This window comes from Cebidichthys violaceus, unplaced genomic scaffold, assembly GCF_023349555.1.
Source record: "Cebidichthys violaceus isolate CVI_PGR_0920_01 unplaced genomic scaffold, fCebVio1.0.p SCAF_15, whole genome shotgun sequence".
Lineage (NCBI taxonomy): Eukaryota > Metazoa > Chordata > Actinopteri > Perciformes > Stichaeidae > Cebidichthys > Cebidichthys violaceus.
Genome location: NW_027176318.1, coordinates 14036400 through 14059350, shown reverse-complemented (window position 1 = coordinate 14059350; position 22951 = coordinate 14036400). Strand labels below are relative to the sequence as shown.

Genomic DNA, 22951 nt, shown 5'->3' with positions numbered 1-22951 from the left:
CCGGAGAAGGAGGGTAAAACTTATTTTAAAGGAAAAAAAACAGTTTAGTTGCTAGAAGGTCCTTAAAGATACATACACGTTTCTTTCATGTTCTTTAAATATCATAATTAAAACTAATATCGTAGAAGTTACAGAAAAGTAGAAAAAGTAGAACTTTTATCTTTGACTACTCGAATGCGCGTCTTTTATTTCCGCCCCAGCTAAACCCCCCCCCCCCCCAAAAAAAACAACCATTGCTCCAAACAAACGCTTTTAAAAAAGGGGCGGAGCCCAACTGTCTGCGCGAGTGAGAGAGCAAAGGCCGACAACAGGGCGGCTTGTGCTGAACCGCAGATCTCGGTGAATTATTGTGCCTCAGAGTTTTCTGGATATCCTGCTGCTCCTGCGAATAAGTGTTTACGAGGATGGATGGACGGAGGAATCTGCTGCAGTACATCACACGTCACCGTGGTGTTTAGTGGTGCTCAGGTTGATCCAACCTTGCAAAGTAAAAGACTATGGTTCCTCTGTGACTGTCGTTGTTTTAAACCTACAATGGCTCCGATACTCTGTTGGTATTGGAAACGACTGTATGACGGCGTTGCTCTTTTATCTTTTTTTGGCTTCTGATGCAGCACATCGCACCTGCCTCCGATGTCGAACACTCAAAAGGGTATAAGCGGGCCCGGTGGGGGGGCCACAAATCTCGGCACTCGGCAAAACTACCTGTTGCATGATGTGAGGATAATTTCGAGAAATCGGATAGATGTCGCTTTAAAATGAGTAAAACAAAAATCGGTCAGTGGATTTTTTGAAAAATGCAGTCTCCGGGTGTTTCCTTCAAACAAAAAGAGATATTATCTCGCCGTGTCATCGAGATTGCGTCGTTTTGATCCTCTTCGAACAAGAAAAACAGGGATGATATCTCATCCGACTGGCTGGACGTTTCTCGTTTTGAGAAAAAGTTTGAAGACTCTAATAAGAACCGTTTTGTCCAGATACGTTTTTGTTTCCCCGGGTCTCCTACTGTTCCTCTCCTCCCGTTATCCTATTCGTTTGCACCTCTCTCTATTCTAGTCTGTCCAGAGGGCTTTCATGCTTCAGTCGGTGTACGTGGACCTAGATGGAGCTTCTCAAATGGGCACATAGGTCAAACACTAACAGAAGCAGGAGTGTATAGTCGATGCAGGGCGTAGAGCTGGACGCACAGGCAGTGTGGCCAATTATTTCCCCCCCCCCCCCCCCTCTACTCCATGTCCACTTCTTTCCCTCTTCCTTTTCACGTGTACAAACACACGGATGAGTCCTGCTTCAAAAGCGAAAAAGTACTCTTATCTTGTCTGTTGAAAGCGCGTTGAAGGGAGCGGTAAAGGTGTGGGAGGAAAGCGGTCTTTAGCATGCGTGTGTCTTCTTATCAGTTTCCATCCAGTCTGACAAGTTTCCCTGCTACTCCGTAAAAAATGCTTTGGCATCGGAGGAGGAAACCGACCCGCGTTGGCCCTGGTAAGAAAGTGTGAAAATCAATGATGTTTAGATAAGCTCGCGATCAATCCCGACATCTGCTCTGCCTCCTCTTCAGCTCGTCTCTCCGCGGAGCGCAACAACGAGGAAGACGAGCCGAGCGCTTTGTGAGCGTGCACGTGTCGGGGGCAAGGCGGAGTACAGAGGGAGGCTAAGTCTCACCCACAAACTCGGAAGTGGGTAAGAGCCGCAAGCTGGGGGGGGGGGGGGGGGGGGGGGGGCGGGGGAACACTCGCTCTAAATGATGCTAATATCACTCAGCTCCTGAGCCTCACACCAGCAGCGGTGGTGAGATGTGGAGGAGATCTGAGACGCTCGCAGTCTGCGAGGAGAAAAGTTTGCAGTTCTCAGATCTCACTGTGAGAATGATGTGGGGATGGACTGAGGATGGAAACACACACACACACACACACACACACACACACACACACACACACACACACACACACACACACACACACACACACACACACACACACACACACACACACACACACACACACACACAGCTGGGACTATGGTGCTGTTGTTGCCTTGGATTCATTTTATTCTTATTGACTTATTTTTAGGAATTCTATTTCCTATTTATTTATTTGAACACTATTAGATTTCTTTTACTTTATCATTTTTATTAATTATATTTTCAATTTTAAAAAGCATTTTTAAGTACGTAGTTTATTATATTTTTATTTTTATTATTTCATTAATTTATTAAAATACCATTATTAGTTTTATTTTTCAGCTTTAGCTGATTAAACTGAATTTGATATTTTCTTACATCATCTTGTTTTATATGTCGTTTATTTTGTATTCATTTTATCTATTTTTTTTTACATATATTCCAACTATAACTTCATTGGTTTTATTATTCCCATTATAATTATCATAGTTATGAATAATATCTATATATTCTGTCTTCTTTTGTTCTATATTGACATGTCCTTATCACTTTCCTACCATCACGATACAGCAAGTATCTTAACTCAGAGACGAGTCACGTCTGCTGGCTGTCAAACGTCCCACAGACGAGGATCAGACAACTTATCGCGGCATTCTGCTCCTGAGCTTCCTTTCATCCATTGGCTCTCCCTTCAGCTTTTCTCCATTTCAGAGGTGCTGTGAAGGGATTGAGACCCAATATTCTCTCGCCCCGCCTCACATGAGACATGACAGGAGGCAGGAGACGGAGGATTCTAACCCCCCTGCAGCAGAGTAAGCCTCAAATTACCAGATAGATTAGACGCGAGCATCAAAAAAAAAAAAAAAGAACACAACGGGCCTCTCAGGGAATCTCGGAAATACCTGGCGTGAAGAGACGCAGCCGCGGCTGCATAAGGGCCCTGTACCGCTAGCAGACGGCTTGTGGAATTACAAGTGATGAGGGATACTTGGTGCAGGCCGGACGATAGGCTCTGGGGTCAGGGTGAAGGATTGCAACCGGAGAGCAGGGCAGCGTACTCATGTCTAATTCAGGAAGCTCATTGAAACACAGAGCTGTGTCTCTGTATGGAGGATGACGTCGGTTTGTTTAAATGCAGTCATTATATGGCTGAGTGGTCAGAGGGCTACATGTGAAGATGTAATCCTGGTTGGACAGCAGCGGAGAGCCAGATGACCCTCCAGCTGCACTGTTACAGTGCTTCACTTTCATTTGTTCAGGTGTTTAGAACAACAGATTGTTAGTTTAACAACAGAGCTGCTCATGGGGCCAGAAACACGTTATTTTGAAGTTTCCAAAGAATCAAATTTCTGCGACACAGATGGCTGGCAGGATGTCGCTAACCCGAGCTAGCATGTGACGCGATTGGATGAAAGGTGCAACAGTTGTCTTGCATCTTGTTACATTATTTCCTTCTGGATACAGATTCTGACCTGAACCTGTGTAAAGGCCAATGCGAGCACTGATCCGATAGCGGTGTGTTAAAAACCAAAATAAGTAAGTAATACCTAATCTAAAACATCTCCTTCAATCAACGGGATTCATTCAAGTTTCTTATCCAAAACTTGATATCACAAGATTACATTTGAACCCATCATGATAACGATTATGATTTCCCTTCGCCCAAAACTAATTGTTGCTGAATAGAGCTTGATTGCATCGTAGAGTAACTCGATGCAACCTCCAATACGTCAGTCGTTAGCTCCGTTATTTAGCCAAGCCGGACTGTGCCGCACTGCGGCTGCTAACCGCTAACGTTAACTAGCTCTTCTCCTGCTGTCGGACAATGTCTGAAGATCACTCTAATCAACTGTTTAGCTGATAAGAGTGAGTTTATTGCAGGGTCTGGATCCTCTCTATCTATACAAAAGAAACATATTTACGTGAATATTGTTGATTTTATAGCAGCATGAAAAAAAAAATAATAAGAGCTAATGATCAAGCGACTTTCGTTTTTACAAAATCTTGTCTGCATGATTATGTTCCGGCGTCACAGATATGTAAATTGAGTAATTTAGTGACCTTTCTTGTAGTCTTCAGCTACTGTCCATTGAAAATAATTGGCAGCGCTGGCGAAAGCTGTGCATGTGGTGTCAGTTTGCCGAGGCAGAGCCTCAGGGAGGGTAGTAAAGCCCCGTGGAGGCGGGAGCTTGTGTGGAATTTAGAGCTAATTTAGCCAGACGTTTTGGAGATAAGCTAGTTAGCCTCGCTGACCTTCCAAGATCATGCATTTTATTTATACCAGATTTCCTTCTGTACCAGAAGTCTTTCATCCACTGATGAAGGAATGAAGGAAAAGTCCAATATTTGGGGAAATATTGCCTTATTCACATTCTAACCTATACAGTACATATGAAGTTGCATCCAGGAGGCGGTTATCTTAGCTCATAAAGACACAGGGGTCATAGTGGGAATAGACTAGTCTGGCTTTGTTCAAAGTGGAATAATCAGCATACCAACTCCTCCTAAACTCCCCAACACATTATCTTCATAAAAAGTGTAAAAAAACCCCTATTTTTTCATCCGTTTCCTTGCTTAACCTCAGTGGTTTGATAAGATTTGATAAGATTTTGACACATTAGGACTGTTAGGTTATTGTTGACTTTCCATTAGCAAAAGTTGTCGTATAGAACCAGTCCATTCGTGGTACCACCCTGTCGAGGTTGCAGGCGACCTGAGCCGACACTACGTGGTGGAGTTACAACACTGCAGACCACCGATTGGTCCCGAAAGAGTGGCGGGACGCGGGACGTCCTGCACAAAGCCTCCGTTTTTTTAAGCTACGCTGGACACACACACTGCGTAATACAAAACCTCATACACACTACGCCCAACAGATGACCAACACTGACTCAGTGAGTGTCCCGTTGAAGATGAAGTCAGTGCAGTTTCAAAACGCCGTGGCTTCAGAGATCAGCTGAAAATGAAAAGAGTTTAATGCCGCAATAAAAAAACAAACTAGTCATGAAGTAGAGAGCAGTAGACATAGGAAGAAGGAAGTAGATGGCACCCGTGGGCCTCTCTGGGGGTGTCATTTAGTTGAAACCCATCACTGTGCCAGCCCTCATTCCCTTTGGGCTCTATTACAGCCTATACCAGCTCCTGCTGCCCGGCCAGATACAAACATAATCCCTCTGTGGCGTAGCGGAGCCAGGAGCTCGGGGCAGGGCGCATGTTTAACATCTCGATTCTTCTTATTCCGCTGTGTGTGTAGAAAAGGGGGGGGGGGCGGTCTTGGCAAAATCCCGCTCCAAGATCAACACAAGGTTGACGGCCATCTGGTCTACAGCACTGAAAATCCCCAAATGGCAAATACCACCCACAGCCCGGGCTCGGTCTCCTAACAAACACAGCAGCAGCGGCAGCGGGATCCAACAATCAGTCAGGCGGGCCGGCCAACAGCAGACCACCGGCCCCCCAGACCAAACTAGGAGAGATTAGATCAAACAAACGATCCCTGTGTTTGGGAAGGTGGCACTTTTCTCTTTAAACAGAGAGGTGATTGGCGTTGTGCTCCTTTATTTTATCTTATTTATAGCAGCGTTTATCTGAGGGAGAAATAGACCTTGTGAAGGCCAGGAGGCTCAGTCATCCGAGGGGCGGGGGGGGGGGCGGGGGGGGGGGGGGGGGGGGGGGGGGGCAGGGTTTGTGGGCCAGTCAAGGCTGTGCACCACACAGCACCGTGGTGGGTGGATGGTGGGTGGAAACGGAGCCGTGCACGGGTGTGGGGGGGTACCATTATCCTCCGTCGCTAGCATGCCCTCTCTGGATCACCATTTCCATGAGAGCCGCTGTAAATCATTTTTACTGCAGTGGAAACATCTATTGTGATTGCCTGCCCTTCTATTGGCAAAATGTCATTGTCATAATAACGGCCGGGAGGGTTCGCTTTACAGTGATTATGAGTGCCACGCAGACGCAGGTAGGTGGGCAGCGCCGAATAATCTGAGGGGAGAACAACCTCAGGGGGAGGATGACTTTTATACAGCCGTTAACAGCTCATGTGTGAAGAGTTCTGTGTGGAAAGTTGAAAACAAAAAACGGGAGGAACATCAACAGTGGCCCCGTGGTTACTTCCATTTAAAGGCCCTTTAAAAAGGTATTTTCTCAGTCAGCTTCTTTCTGGAATATAAATATTATTCCCATGCCACAACTCTCTGAAATTAACAGTGTTGCGACGCACCCTGAAGAGATCTGGCATCTAGAGTTTGCGAACTCCTTCCACTAACTTAATTTTTCGTAATGCTGAACACGGCTGTTAGCCGTGTAAACGTGACTCAAAACTGCTTTTATCCATCAAACAGCACATTCACAACACTCACAATGCGTCGGATAAAAATAGATATTGATTTTGTAATTATAGGTGAAGCACAAAGATTGAGATGGCTGTTCACATGTGAGCCAGTTATTTTGGAGAAAGCCTGAGACGAGAGGAAATAGAAGCTCTGTAGATATTTCATAAGACCCGAAGATGTATGAAAAAAACTTGTTATCCAACGTGGGATTGACCAAATGTTCAACATGACACAGATGATGAAATGAATTAATGCTTAACATTCCCTACCGATGGCGACGCTTGTAATGTTCCATCTTTTCAATAGAGCGGCTTTAATAACAGCTGAGGAAGTTCTGCCTCTTTAGTCATGAATATTCGATGTTGCGGAGAAGCAAATCAACTTTTCAGGAGCTTTTTCTAAAAAGGTCACGAAGTGAGTCCCAATGCCTCGCTACATACCAATAATGTACATTCTCTACCGCATAATCATTTTCTATCGGAGCGTTTCCATGACCACAGAATATACGTCTTCAGCTGCATTCCTGTCTGAATGAAAAAGGTGAAAAAGTGTCATTTAAATTACATCTTGCCGAGTTTTCTAGCACTTTTCTACACTTTTCTACACACTCCTAGCCTGCTTGGTATTAGTATTCAGTACAGAATTAGGACAAAGCAATGCACATTCAGTGTAAAGGTAATTACCGAAAAGCTATTATTTGCCTAAGTGCGGAGAGACGTATGAAATATCCTGAGAGCTGTATGCAAAAAAAAAAAAAAAAAGGAGAAAATAGCCAGAGGTTTGAATTGTGCAGCATGCAGGACACCAGCTCCCAGCGGCTTTCTGTAAACAACATCTTCCAGGAACCTATATGTCAAACATTAGCATGCGGAGCAACTGACTAGCGCACAGAGGAATTCTGTTGTTTGGGACCTGGGACGTGTCATCCTGAGTTAAGGACATGTCAGCTACGAGGGTGGCTTCCTGCTCCCCCCCCATCGCCCTCCACTGCACCCAATACGTCCATGTAACTTTGCTTCTTCTCCGTCCTCCGGTCCGTACAGTCACACATCAGGTCGTTCCTTTACTTACACCTCCCCGGTTAGCGGTGCACAAGATCAATCCTCCGCTCGTTAGGCTAATTGCCGGCTATTGTGAGCGGCAGGTAATTCATCCCCCGGCGTGATCCATCAGCCGATCGATCGCATCGACGCGCAGAAGTCTCGACATGTGTTTATCAGCAGTGCCGCATGAGAACGCATGCAGGGGGAGGCTGACGGGCGTTTGTCATGTTGATGAACATGGAAGAAAACACAGAGGACGCAACGCTGTTTCAATGTTTTCATGAATCTTTAAATGATTTATTCATAATTTTTATTAACATATTGGTTCTTATGCACGTCTTATTTTGTCTTTGCGAGTAATATGACATAGCTGGTGTGAAATTATGACAAGTAAATTACTGGTTCGACATGAAAAGAAAGCACCCGTCACTCAAGGTCCACTTACTCGCTTTTAGTAGCTTTCAAAAGGCTTTTAAAAAAGCTCTGAATGTGGTATTTATCATTTTGCGTGTGTATAGATATATATTCATCTTTCTATTTATCTTTTTAAATGTATTCATACAGCCAGTCGAGATGTTGTTTTTTAGCTGGATTTCCAGTATCTATACTTTTTTTTTTTTTTAAAAAAAGGTAAAACTGAAAGAATTAGGCGATTAGTTGAACAACTCAAGACAAAAATGCCAAAGATTTGCTCGTTCTGGCTTTTCAATTCTGTGCTAAATTTGCTGCTTTTCTCAGCTTTATGTCATAAATTGAAAATATGAGTTTTTTTGGACTATTGGTTCGAATAAATCAGCAATCTGAGGACGTTACTTTGGGCCCTGAGCACAGGCAGCGATTAAGCGATTAATACAAATAAAATAAAAAAACGACTGTTTGCTGAGTCAATAACAAAAATAATGTTGGTTCTATGACAGCTGCCTGGATCTGTAAACAACACACCTTTCCTGACAGACATACCAGGCTTTAGAAACCCTGAAATCCTTCCCACAAATCATTGTGGGAGTAATGAACAGCGGGACTCATTTTTTGATGGAGATGAATTACTGAGAAAAAAAAAACAAAAAACAAAGAATAGAAGACAAAAAAAAACAACAGCAGAGACACCAACTGACAACACAGCCTCGGCGCTCATATCTGAAAGTCCAAGTCTCTGACAACAGAGATGGCAGCGCCTGCATTGGGTGACGGGCCCGATCCATTTGGCGCCGGCGAAGACACAAACACAAGCTGTCTGCAGGGAGTAAGGTAGACTTCAATCAGCTAAAAGGTGATAAAACATAATTAATTCAATCACCCACTCACTCACCAACCTGTCTCCCCGTCCTCTGAAAGAAAAGCTAAATAAAAAATAATAAAAAAAAGCAGCAGTGAGTGTGGGGATGCATTCACACAAGCGAGTTAATGGGAAACTGCTTTCACAAATCCTTTTTCAAAAGACGCCGGGCCTCTTTATTTATCCAGTACGCGAAAACAAAGCAAAGCATCTGATTCTGTGGCTGAGAGCTAACAGACAAATGAGCGAGCGCAGATACGTCTGTCGAGCGCCGCGCAAAGTAAACCGGCGAGAGAGAGAGAGAGAGAGAGAGAGAGAGAGACGACCGTCTGAGAGGCCATTAACACCCCAAACCCAGTCCAGACCGTCAGGGTCAAGTAGGCTGCGATTACTCCGCCCGCTCCACATCTCCCCCGGGGGGAAAAAAAAAGAAAACAGAGATGGAGAAACCGGCTTGGAGGGAGGGAGGGAGGATGTAGCCTCTGCACATGAGTTAGCATCAGATTTCATGTCAGGCAGGTGTGAAATATGCGCCGGGAAAATTAGTTGTCTGTGAAGATCACAACGGCCTGAAGGTAGATGTGGAGAGATCAGAGACGCGTGTGATTTTGTTAATGTGTGTGCGCGGCGAAAAATGAGTAAGCGAGCAGGTGAAGTGTGAGTGAAACCTGTGAGTGGATGTTCATTTCAAAGCCGTACAGGCGGCGGCGGCGGCTGTATATCCCTGAGAACTGGTGCACCCGACCCCCCCCCCCCCTCCTCACCCCCGAGGCGTCTCCTCTCCCACTAGAGCAAGGTGTGAGGAATGAGAACAATAGCCGTTGGAGGCAGAGTCATGTTTCAGCACAATCGCTGCCCGCTGTAATACAAGGCCACTACATCCCGTCTCCCATGACAACAGAGCCCTTATACGCTCCAGGGACCGGACGGTAACAGGAAGCTGTTTGTCCTCTCCGGTGTTCACCTGACCACAGCGACTAGTGATGTCGCGAAGGAAAACAACAAAGAGATACAACATGTGAAAGTGACTTTTAGAGTTGTTCTCCTTCCCTTTAAAACACTCGAGGTTTTCTTTAGTCTGACACTACTTATTAGACTTTGGTCGATATGGTTTTCCAAAAAGGCCTAATGTTTCTGTAATGTCTCTTCCACCAGCTTCGGTACGCCTTGATTTATTTCTAAAGCTCCACAGATCAATATTCATTAAATTAATCAAATGGCTTCAGGCGATGTCAAGGTGTTGCTCGCAGCTGATTAGCCTGCTGAGAATTATCACCAACTACCATGTAAGCTCTGCGCAACTTTCAGCCTCTTTCAGCAACTTTTTTTTCTTCTTTTACATCACATTCTTTGTGTTCGGTACACAGTCCTTTTCCAGCAGCAGTATGAAATTGTTTCAAAGGATTAAAAAGCTTCGATAGACCCTGGAGAAGAAAGATGCTAACCAGCCAGGTGTTGGTGGAGACCAGAATAGTGTGAATTCTTCCCTTATGCTCATAATGTGATGGATGTTTACAACCTTTAGCTTATAGATGCAACAATTTATACATGTCTTTTTCTCCACTGGGCACAATAAAAGAGTGGAACTTTAAAAATGTATATTAACACTAGAAGTCGCTTAGTAGTAGCCTGAGTAGCACAGTTAGCAGAACATACTTTGGAGATCAAACCAAAGCTAAAAAAGGAAGAAAACAAAAAACAAGCACAGGACTTTCATCCAGGAGACCGCTGTCCGTGTCCCGTGCGAAACTATAAGTAAACGTCGACATTTTGTCACGAAAGTTATTGCTCACATAAGTAATAAGTCGTAAGTTGTCGGTGTCGTAGCGATGCGAGTCGTTTATCAGTCACGCTGACGTCAACCGCACTCGTTTTCCTGAACCCTGTGTTGTAAACAAACGTGCAAAGAGTGGAAACTGACACCTTCTACATCCAAAGTGTACGTAGCGCAGTAGGCGGCAACCACCGGTTCTGCCGAGTGAAGTCAATGCTTCGTGTCTTAAAGCTGCATTCTCTCTCGTGTCCAGCAGGGGGCGACTCCTCTGGTTGTATAGAAGTCTAGTCTAAAATGACTCTACTTCTCTCTTGATTTATTCCCTCAGTAAACATTGTAAACATGAGTTTATGGTCTCAATCTCTAGTTTCAAGTCTTCTTCAATACAGCATGATGTTCATTTAGTACATTATGGTCCATTTAGAGTCAAACAGACCATAAAGCAGGGGATGCTTTAGGGGCGGGGCTACACGGTGATTGACAGGTATCTACCAGAGACGTATACGATGGGTGACCAATGGGTGACACCGACTACCACTTCTTCTATACGGTCTACGGTAGCTCATTATACTTTGAAGCTAAGGGCCACTGACCCAAGTGCGGTATCTGACGGCAGCTTTACGCTCCACGCAGGACTAACGCCATCTAGTCTTGGCGCTTCGGCTCTGCATGTTGACCCGACCCTGGCAGCACGTGGGCCGGCACCTCCCACTGCGCGGCGTGGACAGACAGGGAGACAATAGGAGGGAAGGAAGCTGGAGAAAGGGCAGACATTGGAGGAGGCGGTCAGCTTACAAAGAATAGACACACAGCTACCGACAAGCTCACACTGAGCACCAGCTCATTCAGGAAAAACAGGGAGAGGGCAAGAAGGTGAAGACGGCAGAGGAGGCAGTTAAAGTCTGCTGGATGCAGCAGCAACAATAGAGAGCACTCACAATAGGCTGTGGAAGATGAAAGGGGAGACCTGGGTCTGGTACGCCTTTGGTTTTTGTGATGGAGCTCTAAAATCATGACCAAAAAAAAAGCATACGCTTTATTTGTCTACCACAATAGCAATGTTTCCAACATCTCAAACTTTATCACCGAATTTATAAACTGATGTCAAACACAAGGCGTTCCGCTGTTACAACAGCAGCCGGGGTCAGAAAACGATTAGGAGGAAGACTTAAGAATGCTACGAGACCGTAACACAACTTCACTAAAAACAAGCATTTTGAATAATTGTAAGAATGACTGGAATCCACACTGGCAACCCTGTTATCAGTCATGTTTGTGTTGATCAACTTGTGAAAAGGGGTCGTACTAAAAAGAAACGCAAAACTTGACTATTCATCAGGTGGTAGCCAGAAACGCATTACAAGATGATAATATGTCAAAGCAGCTTTAAGCTAAAATAGTTACGTGTGTTTAGTATTTACCCCCCAGACAACAACTTATTAAAAGTCACTCAATAACAGAAGCCTGGCATATTGCTTTGATATACGACCTTATTAGCAAACAAAATGTATAATTGCATCTTATACAGATTGATTTCATGTCACAAACGATTAAATCGTAGTATATAAGCAAACTCACTTGACATGGATCGGTTGTGACCACACACGTTTTTGGTGAAATATTGAGTGAGATGTTATATTAACTGATTTTCTATGGCTTTTACTCTCCACCTGATGATAGATACCCGCATCATAGCGCAGCGTAGCGTAGCCCGCTTGCAGGACGGCACATTAAAATATCATTATAAACAAGTCATTTAGCTTGAATTGCGTCTTGTTTTCCCAACACCAGGTCAAAACGCCTCGCCAGTCGGGCGATATCCTAATGAATACAATCCTAATTTAATTACTTTCTAAAGCACTTTTCCCTGTTATGAGAATTTCTAAACTGTAATAAATGGACTTAAAAAAAGAAACACCTACAATTTGCTTTGGAAGCCATTAAAATTATGAGATGGATGTTTTCCAAAGCTGAGATACAGTTCTTGTTCTTTTCTCTTTCTTTTTTTTGTTGGTGCACCAGTGGGTGATGTTGCCCATCAAGAAAGAACTAAAGAGCAAGAAAGAAAGGAAGCATAATAGTTACAGACTCACACAATGAGACAGAGAGCGAAGGGAAACACGGGGAGGTTTCTGTCTCAGTGTGGATAATTACATTTCTACCTTTCTCTGGCAGTTGCATAGCCTTAATGCTCGTAATTAATTTAATTATTTTTGGCCCTGGCTGTTGAGTGCAGATTAGTTCTCTCTGAGTTGTGGGGATAAACACACGGTAATTGCTTATTACTCTCAGAGCCCGCATTAGATTATACTAAAGCCAACGAATTAGAAAATATCCAATCACCTTAAACTGAAATTCTAAATCTGCCGTTATTGTCGTGGCTTGTTTTCATTTGTCCAATACGTCTTCCCCTGTGGATCCACTTCTATCAAGGCTCTGGCTCCCGCTGCTCTGTGGCGCTGGTTATATCGCTAATATGTTAAGGTGATCATCCTCGTTTCACCTGTATTGTTCTCAATTTATGACAAGACCTGAACGTATTTCACACCAATAATGTTATGAAATGGATGCAATTTTTATACTGTTCACATGTATTCATAGAAACTTCACAAAACTCTGTTCGTTCTCAGTAAAATAAGCGTTTTCCATTCCAGTCCTTGGGTCTTTCTGGAACTGTACTATTTTTAAGAAGATTACCTGACCATTGTTGGCCTTTTTATAGTCTATAGCCTCTTTCTCGGTTACAATTATACCCATTTATACAGTCCTCTCCTGCTGATTACTGCGCAGCAACAGGGACGACGAGTCCTGCTCAAGGGCACCTCGATGGTTGTTTAGCAGCAGCTTATCCCTGAAAACTTCATTCTGCAGCACTCCGACCACAACACTGGTTCTCACACATCAGTCCAAAAGGATGGATTACTGAACGGGCCTACCGGGTACAGGGACCGGGGCCCGTTGTGTCAGGGGCCCCACTGGCCTTCACCTACAAAAATGTCACTCAAAGAGACGCGTACCAAGCAGGAAAAGACTCAAAACGACCCAAAAGGAACTTAAATCAACTACAAAGAGGCACAAAACAGCCCCAGAGAAACACACAAGGACTATGAAAAGTGCAGAAGAACCACAAAAGAGACAAAAAAAATAACAAAATCAATACAAAGCAATTTCAAAGAGACTCAAAGCAAATAAAAAGAGACGCAAAACGAATTAGAAAAAGGGGAAAAACAACCACAGACAAAAAAAGATGAAAACAATTACAAAGAGACACAATACGACAACAGACAGACAAAACAACCACAAAGAGACATAACAAATACAAAGAGACATAACAACTACAAAGAGACACAAAACAGACACAGAAAGAAAGAAATCACCATAAAGAGACATAAAAACATCAACTAGAAAAAAATGCAGAATTGTAACAAAGAGATATAAAACACCTACAAAGAGACACAAAAATAGGCTTAAACTCTCTAAATTCTTTGTCTTGCTCCTCTGTAGGAGGTCTGCGCCCAGGGAGTCATTATCGTCTCATTATCCACCCACTTGTCCAACAATTAGCAGGTGTGTAAAATAGCTTTCTCTGACAATTTCTTCATCAACACGTTCACCAGTTGCTCTAGCGTCATAGGGATGTTAATAGATCTCCATGGCAAGTTTGTTTTTTCCCTCCATATGATTAATTAATTATCTCTAAAGTCTTGTCAGCGTCCTTCTCGTTCCAGAATGAGCAGAATAAAGAGCGAGTTTGCGCAATTTCAGAATTTCTAAATTGATCACTAGGCCACTAGGAACTAGGGCTATCATCAGTAGTATCTGCCAATAATATAGTTTCAAGACGCGTGTTCACTTGATCAGTTTTGTTCTTTCAGAGTTTCGTTACAGCAACGAGACGATCAAAGAAAAAGCAGATGCTAAATGAAAGACTTCCAATCCATAATAATAACAGCACGACAATATAATGCTATCTTCATACACATTCCTATTGTCCAAACTCATGATTCAGAGCTTTGCTTCGAACATCACTCATTAGGATTTATATATTGATATCGTAAAGTAAAAACGTACTCTAATAAGAGAGCAGTACACGTTGGCAAGCAGCGCGTACAGTAACATCTTTCCACGGTGAAAGAAGCTCTCAGAAGCCTTTTGACAGCGCTCACGGCTCAAGTGTACAGTCATGCATATTCACACACACACACACATACACACACACACGACAGACAGTAGATTTAAAATGTGCTTCAGGTTACGGTTACAACACGTGAAACGTGAGCAGTTTCAGGGATGAGCGTAGATATAACTGAAGATGTCTGTCAAACCACAGTTGAAAGGGCTGTGAGGCAGAGCGTGTGTAAGTTGTAGTGACGCAGAAATTAAAGTCGAGCGTACGACCCACACGCTCCGTAGAAAGAGTCGGAAAAATCCACCCGAGAGGAGTCGAACGCGAGCCTCCCCCCCTTTCCTAAAAGAAGCGCCCTAATATCCAACTTTACTCCACTTCACGGCGCGATGTGGGGTTACTTCTGCTCAAAGGCAGCCACCCACTTATCTGTCACCGCCGGCGGCAGAAAATCTACCTGAGAAGCACATCGGAGTGCAGGCTGTTATGAATAGATCATAACTCCTGTAACGAGATCTCGACACGGACACCTCTTCCATCAGACAGGAGGAGAGTTCTGAGAGGGGCTTTCTGATAACGCTTCTTTGTGTGGGGCCAATTTTCAATGCGACTCAGTGAGAAGGCGACGTAACGAGATCTAGCAGGGAGGAGACGATGACACAGACAGAAAGACGCCCATCACTGTAAAAACATCAAGAACATGTGTGCATGCCTCCATTTGTGTTCGACTTGCTGCTCCTTTTGCTTGTTTTGGGGAATTGGGTGAACCAAGCCTTGAAAGAAATCTTTCTAAATGATCTCACATCTACTTGCAGTGTACCTGCATCTCCTCCACCTTTTTTTTTTTTTTGGTTTCTGGACATTTTGTTCTAATCACCTGCAAGCAAATGAAGCTTAACAGACGTGGCAACGGGCCCCTTTGACAACTACAAACGAGTGTTCTTCTCACGGAGGCTGACAGGCTGAGGAGCAACTGACACATCGGCTTAGCGTAACTCGACATGCAGATCAAATCCGTACCGCCCCGCTTTCTGTACGTACGGAGGCGCGTGTGCGGCATGCGTCCCGAGAGCTCGCAGAGCGCTTTAAAGCCCGACTGCGTTTCTTCAGAGGAACAGGAGGAGCTCCTCCTGGGATGCAGCAGCCTGGCCCTGCCACTAAAGGTAATAGGGTCAGACAGCTGCACATTAGCCGTGGATCATCTCCTTTGACACAGCCGTTGATCTCACTGGCGGCAGCGGCGCAGAAGCCCGTACCTGAACCTGCCAGGCATATCTGTGCACACTGCAGAGAGGGGGGGGGGGAGGGGAGGAGAGGGGGAGGAGGGGGGGGGTATGTTAAAGCAGCGGGCAGTGAGCGGAGCGCCTTTTCACCCTTCTTGCTTCCCAGGTACACTTCACGCCTCACGAACTCTCCGTGCAGCACTCGCTCTTTTTTTTTTTTTTTTTCCCTCCGAAAGACATCCTCCAGTCTCGGTGTGTGCATGATGGCAGGTTTGCGTCCTGCAGAATGCACCGAAGCAGGTGTACGCGCACATACACACACACACACACACACACACACACACACACACACACACACACACACACACACACACACTCTTATCGTAAGCTACACTCACTCTAATATTCAACACCTCCTCTCCATCCATCCGTACGTTTTTGTGAGGAGGATTAAATTCATGGGGAAGACGGGAGGTCGGGCCCATTCATCGCACAGAAACGGATCACACGGAGAGAGCTGCCTCTCCCCAAGGCCCCCCCGATTTGAACAAGACAAACACAAGGCCCGTAATTAAAGATGTAACAAAAGCTCTGTCAATTGTTCCTCCTCTCGTCTCCGCCGGCGTGTCGCCTTGCATTACGGCACAAAGCTTAGTCTGGCGTGCTCCGTGCAGGAGGCTGCTTGCTCAGGTTCAGCCGTCCTCGCGTCCACTCGGTTTGAACATTTTGAAAAAAAAAAAAACCTCCTGCGGTCCGTCGAGAGAGAAAAGCAGCACGACGGGCTTCGGTGTTCTTTTGTTTTCGAGCCTCAAAATATCAGCAATGGCAATAATGAAATCCTTCAAAAGCTCGCAGCGATTCATGTTGCACGAGTGAGCAGGGCGGTGATTTGAAGTCCCGCTCAAAGACGCGTTGACGGCGCACACGGCCGTTGATGGACGTGCGCAGGTTGTAGAGGGAATTGAACCCGTGAGCAGATATGAGTTCTTGCTACAAACATTTGCTCCGAACCGGAAATAATCTCAACGATCAAGTTAAACCTCAGTGGGCAGAGACGAAGAGCAAAACATATCGGTCAAATGGATTTTTGTTATGTTGTTCTTTATATTTAGTAACCTTCTAATGTGTCCACATGGGAAATGTGGATATTTGAGATTTTTCCAGATCTACCGACATTACTGCCAACTGCTTTTAAAATTGTGATGGACAGAATGTTACTGTCCATCGTCCTTCACATAGCTCTCATTGAAGCGCATATCTAACATGCCCAAGCAAACTTTTCATTTCATTGCACTTTGGTCTGTCAATCAATATCATACTTTGGTGTTATTGAGCAACATGAGATGTTGAGTGCTTTTTAAACAAACTGGACATGAAAATGTGAACAACAACAAATATTTATGGATATCGATTTCACCTTCTCAAGTCTGTTGCGCCTCTGACCGAACTTAACGGATAGTCTCTGTTTATTACAATTTAAATTGTACTTTTGTAGGTTTAGATTAACAAGTTACCTGCTGAGATCTGGGGGGGGGGGGGGGGGGGGGGGGGGGGGGATTAAACAGCTTCTGAATAACCATCCTGGTTAAATATGTAAGGAAAACAAGTCACAAACTTCACGACCATAACTCAGTTACTCAATGATAGTTTGGGACTGGAACACTGGTCTCCTAGCTGAAAGTCCTGTGTTTGTTTCACCCATCAGACTCCTCTTCCTCCCCCATGTGGGGTTTTTTCTGTATTTAAGTCATCACACTTCTGGAGCATCTTCTCCAATATTGACTTGGATGGGTTTACATTGTCGTTACTTGAAAGCCTTGTGCGTCTCGTACAGACGCTAGAGGTTGCCTTGTGCAGAGCTGGATGGGACAAACACCAACCACAATGCTGAATTGGGCCAGAAGCCTAAAAGTTCCCCGCTTCCTATACCCTACTACCGGCTCCCTTTGCTCGGACCAAATCCGTCTTCGAACTCTGCCTCCATTGCGATCTCATCTACACACCTTTTAACGCGTCGTGACTGCATCTCGAAAACCTCTTCTGCGGTAGTTCCCGCTACACTTCGCGTCTCCGGGGACCACAAGGTGTCCGCTGTCCCGGCTGGTAAATATTACAGCTCCATTGCAGAGTAAAGGTGTGGAACTGAAACTTCATCAGTGCACCACAGTTGCTTCGTTTGTGTTCCTGTAATGAAATGTACCCACACTGACGTTTGTTTGCAGCGTGCACTACTGCAGCGCGTCACTCTGGGTCACTTTTCTCTCCAGCCATGAACTGAAATCCTCTTGACACAAACTGATATTGTGCTCCTAATACGTCATGTCACCCTGACTTCCCGGGTACAGCATCTCCACCTCATTTTGCAGACGTCGATTCGGTGAACGTGGAGGTGTCACATTATCCTATTTTGTGCCCGGAATGAATTTCTGATTTAATTTTCCCGCAGTTAATGCCCAGATCAGTCCCAGAAGTGTCACATCTTCAAAAAGTCATTCACAGCAGCAGCAACAGCAGCAGTGATGGCAATTAATTCTGACTTTTCAGAGCGCCGGCCCCGCTTTCTTCTACTATCGTCCATACCAAGTGTTTCCACATTCTTGGGATATTTTTTTTTTTTTTGTCAGCTCCATAAATGAGGTATTAAAATCCAACGTTGCTCTCCGCGGCTGTCTATCGAGCACACAAATGACTCTCTTTTAAGAAATAACTGATGCCGACGCCTCCGGATTTCGGCAGCCCAAAATGCTGCTTCACCGTTGGGGCTGAGCACAGCAGCAGGCGTCATTAGAGCAGTCGGAGAGAGAGAGAGAGATGATTTCAGATCAGTCTGTCGCCAACCCCTGGGTTGCAACCCCAGCGTAGCGTTAATGGGGACATTATTAAATCAGCTCGAAAAACAGGTGCCAGATTTTACTCGGAATCAAGCAGCCACTTACCTCTTTGTTTCACCCTGCTCTCCTCTCTCTCCTTGTCTCTCTCCACGAGCAGTGTAACAATACAATCAGCTCATGCTAAGATAAGATTCAAGATCAGATTACTTCAATTCCACTTGTGATAAATTAAATATGTAATGTAAGATGTCTGCAGTAAGACAAGGACAATTCTAAGAGCAGAGACCCTCCGGTTCTGAAAAGTGAAGCCAAAGCTTCATGTCTTAAAAGCTGCATTCTCTCTAGTGTCCATCAGGGGGCGACTCCTCTGGTTGTATAGAAGTCTAGTCTAAAATGACTCTACTTCTCTCTTGATTTATTCCCTCAGTAAACATTGTAAACATGAGTTTATGGTCTCAATCTCTAGTTTCAAGTCTTCTTCAATACAGCATGATGTTCATTTAGTACATTATGCTCCATTTAGAGTCAAACAGACCATAAAGCAGGGGATGCTTTAGGGGCGGGGCTACCTTGGCGGCTTTGATACACGATGACATGCTGGGTTTTTTGTATAACCTACCTCCCTTCATCCTCCTCTGTCTTGCCGTCCCTCCTCCATCATCTTGTGTTCATACTGGACATGTAATGCACGTGAAGTGGCACAGAGACCGGCTAACGGCTTACAAAGTCACACGCGGGAAATAAACAGCTTTTATCCTGCGGCACATTGTGAGGCCACCGGCTACGGGAGTTTTCAACATAATCGCTGTAAGTGCACAGATGGGGGGGGGTCGTGCTATCTGGTAAAAGGGTTCACGGTCTACGTTCCAAGATATTTTGACCGCCAGATAGCCTGTTTGTTTGAATGAAACCAGCGGCAAAGCAAAGGTTTTGGGGATGTAGGACCTTCTGAGATGATTGGGTCCTTTGAAGCTTTTAGTTGCCAGGTGACAGAGAAAAAAAGATCCCCCCCCCCCCATCTGCACAACTCAACCGAGCATGCTGTGGCAGACCTTGGGAGCAAGACTCCAGATGGAAGAAGGACTTCATAACTATCCTAATTGATTTTTTTTCATGCACCAGCAGTTAACGAGTAATTGGCCAAGATTGGGCAACGGCATCATCTACAGTGTGGCACGAGTTATAAAAGATTACTATAATGGAGTAAACACAGCGTCCTCTCCTCCTGCTCTGACTCCTGTTCCCCTTTTCCTCTGTTTACATTTGTCGTGTTTATGGAGTTGGAACAGAAAACGGAAACTTTTTCACGTACGTAGGAAGAGAAACTGGTTTTTCTCTCCACTGTGATAAGCCAGGTTTGTTTGGAAGGTGGAAGGCGAGCGGCGGACGCTGAACTATTTCTTCCCTCTGATCACTGGATCAGTGTGGAACTACAAACACACAGACACCAACAAAGGAGACATTTATCCTGTGTGTGTGTGTGTGTGTGTGTTTGTTTCTGGTTCGACGTGGCTGCCTGTGCATGCATACACCCCCCCACCCCCACCCCCCTCCTGCATACCAAACGTGTAATGGAGCGCTCCCTCTACTTGTTATTCTATTGACTCCAGGTAGTGGGGTTAGAGACTGAGGCTTCAAACCTGCTGATAGGAGACGCGTGCACTCGCATAGTGAGTCTTTTTTAACCCTTAAAAGTTTTGATTAATTAAGTTTGTTTTAAGTTAAAAGAGTTCAACATCTGGAATGGGACGTTATTTTAAAAACATGTTTTCATTTCTCTCTTTTTTTCCACATTCATGTTTGTTGCCTACATGTAAATAATAAATCCGATCGCAGACAGACTGCATTCATAATTCAGGCGTTTCATGTTCTGTGTGCATTTGTGTTTGTAACTCACGACGTATGCCTGCCCCCCCCCCCCCCCCCCCCCTCCTTAATTGCTACTTCAAAAGTTACTTTCGTCTTTCGCTTCACATTCAGCAGCGCAGACAAGGTTACGGGGACGGAGCCGAGAGAGTCGGGGTTATGGGGAGTGACAGAACAGAAGGAGGGGGGGGTAAATATCAGAGCGAGGAGCGCCGGTTTGCGGTCCTGCTGCTCCAAGGCCCCGCGTCTCCTCAGCTCCTGTCAGCTCATCAAGGCCAAGTCCCTGCCTATCCCCCCGCCGGAATACCGCATCAAACGGCCCGGGGAGCCTTTTATCCCAAACAGAATGCCGCCTCTTGTCACAGCGGAGGCTCTGCAGCGAGCGTGGGATGGCAAAGTTTAACACGGCGGAGTGAAAGTCAATACCCTGCCGAGGTGCCGTAGCTCAGACACAAGGGGGGGGGGGGGGTTTGGAAGCAGCGAAAAGGTCACCGGGATCTTGAAAAAAAAAAAAAAAGACACAGCTTGTCTGAGACAACGGCACGCAAAAAGCAAGGGGAAGCCAGATGATGCCGGGCAGGCAGTTTAATGTCACGGTTCACTCTTTCAACCCTGCGCCAATTCAGATGTCTCACAATTAAGGCCAAACATCTTATTTTTTTTGTATTTTTTTTTTTTTGTCCTTTCCACCAATTACCGTAAAGGTTACCGCTTCAGTTGTGAACTTGGCTTGCGCGTACGAATCCTGCTTCCACGCGTCTCCCCTCAACGACAAGAGACAATAAAACTTCCTCCGTCTAATTTTCCCCGCTTTTTGTGTCAACCTGTAGCCAAAAATCAGACATGAAAAGGCTCGACTGCGCACCCCAAAGACACAGAAGAGCTCTTTGTACTCGCTGCTTGTTCTGCTCCATGCCATTTTTAATCTCGGGGCAGAAGGGAAGAGAGCTGCTCCTCTCATCTTAGATGACATGGAGGCTTTGCTCTCCTTCTTCTTCTCTCCCTCTCTCTCTCTGGCGCTCTCGCTCTCATCTTGTTCTTCTGAAAACGTAACCCTCTTTCATGCTTTCCCCTAGTGGTCGTTGTGGTGGCAAAGTGGCGCACTCGATGAGACCGGCTGAATTTTGTTTAGGTTATTCCGTCTGAAGGCTGTCGCAGGACGAGCGGAGGGTAAAGAACGGCCTGGAATACCTTCCTGGGCTGTTTTTTGTTTTTTGTTGAGTCTTGCTGAAACCTAGCTTTTTGTCATTATTTTTAATTGCCTATTGGAGGCCCAGCACTTTTAAGAGCTTATTTAACTTTCAATCTTTGGCAGAGAGGAGTCGGGAGTGTTTATTCAGTGGAGGATCCTCTAGGTTAAAAGACCTTTGAAACGTCGCCCATAACTCTGGTGAATGACTGTCCACTTTGCTGGTGACACAACAGAACCAATCCAAAGTTTTTTAAGTGGTACTGAAGTTGGTGTTTTCATCAGATCTTAGGCAGATTGATCGCACGTATATGTAGTGTTAGTCATTGCTTGGAGAGTGTTTCCAGTAGGGGGGCGGGGGCTGTGCTCTTGAAGCAAACAGGGAAGATATTGTGGATGACAAGGAGAAGATGAAAATCTGTAATATTTAGTTAAATGTCTCGTTCCTCTTAAGAAAATTGTAGAAACGTGTAAATCACTGACTTATGGTGGGAGTAAGACCAATAGTACCGTAGCTACTAGCTTGCAAATGTTAGCCAGCCAGCCTGCTAAACTCCTCCTGGCAAACATTAGCGTTAATGCTGGTGTTTCACTTGAGGTGAGCCAGAGAGGATGTACAGACCAACGACAGTTCATCAACCGTGGCATCGCCACAGCTGGTGGAGGTCCCGGATCAGTTGGAAGACCAAATGACATGCTTTGTCAGGTCTGTCCGCAAGACGACAAGCGAACAACATCATGCTAACAACATGCTAACATCGTAGCTGCTCAAGATAACGGCATCTAGGCAAAATTATGTCAGGAACCTTATTGTTTATGGACTATATTATGGTCCATGGTTTATACACATTTCATTTTCTCAATCAAGTTAAAAAGTTTTAACTTCGCCAGGCACAAATTTGTGTCGTTGCATTGACTTTGCATGTTACAGCGCTGCGCCGAAAGCACATTTTGAATTTGGTTTGAAAACACCATCATGAATTTTAACCTGAGCCTCTAAGTGAGTCACTTTATCGATAAAGTCGATTGACAGAATGTAAAAGGCCGACGACAAACTACTTCTTCTTCGTACGTCTTTGGGTTTTTGCTTATCGACATTTGAAGACACCAGGGCTCGAAATTTCAGTAGTCATTTTTAACTTTCTAAAATCCTAATCAAACGGTTAATCAAAAACGATTATTAATTAATCATCGTTTGGTGCAGTGCTACTGAGCACGGCGCTGCAGGTGTGTGGGCCCTCTCACAGTTGACGTTGCATGTTCACCTTTACTTTGCGTTGCGGAAACTTTTCCTATATTAGGATATCAGATCGAGCAATATTTCCTCATTTAACCAACAGATTGTCTTTATATGAACAGAATTACCTCTATATACTTGATAACTGCCTC

At 44.9% G+C, this 22951-nt stretch overlaps 1 protein-coding gene across 2 annotated transcripts in view; it reads left to right on the top strand.

The window, feature by feature from the left end:
• Positions 1-22951, top strand: part of LOC137872020 (cadherin-20-like) — a 64066-nt gene that overhangs the window by 17339 nt on the left and 23776 nt on the right. Inside the window, exon 2 of one of the 2 annotated variants that reach the window (XM_068710216.1) lies at positions 1559-1676. The exons of the other annotated variant lie outside the window; for it this stretch is intronic. The gene's annotated coding sequence lies outside the window, so the exon portion shown is untranslated. The remainder of the gene's footprint in view (positions 1-1558; positions 1677-22951) is intronic. 2 annotated transcript variants of the gene reach the window in all.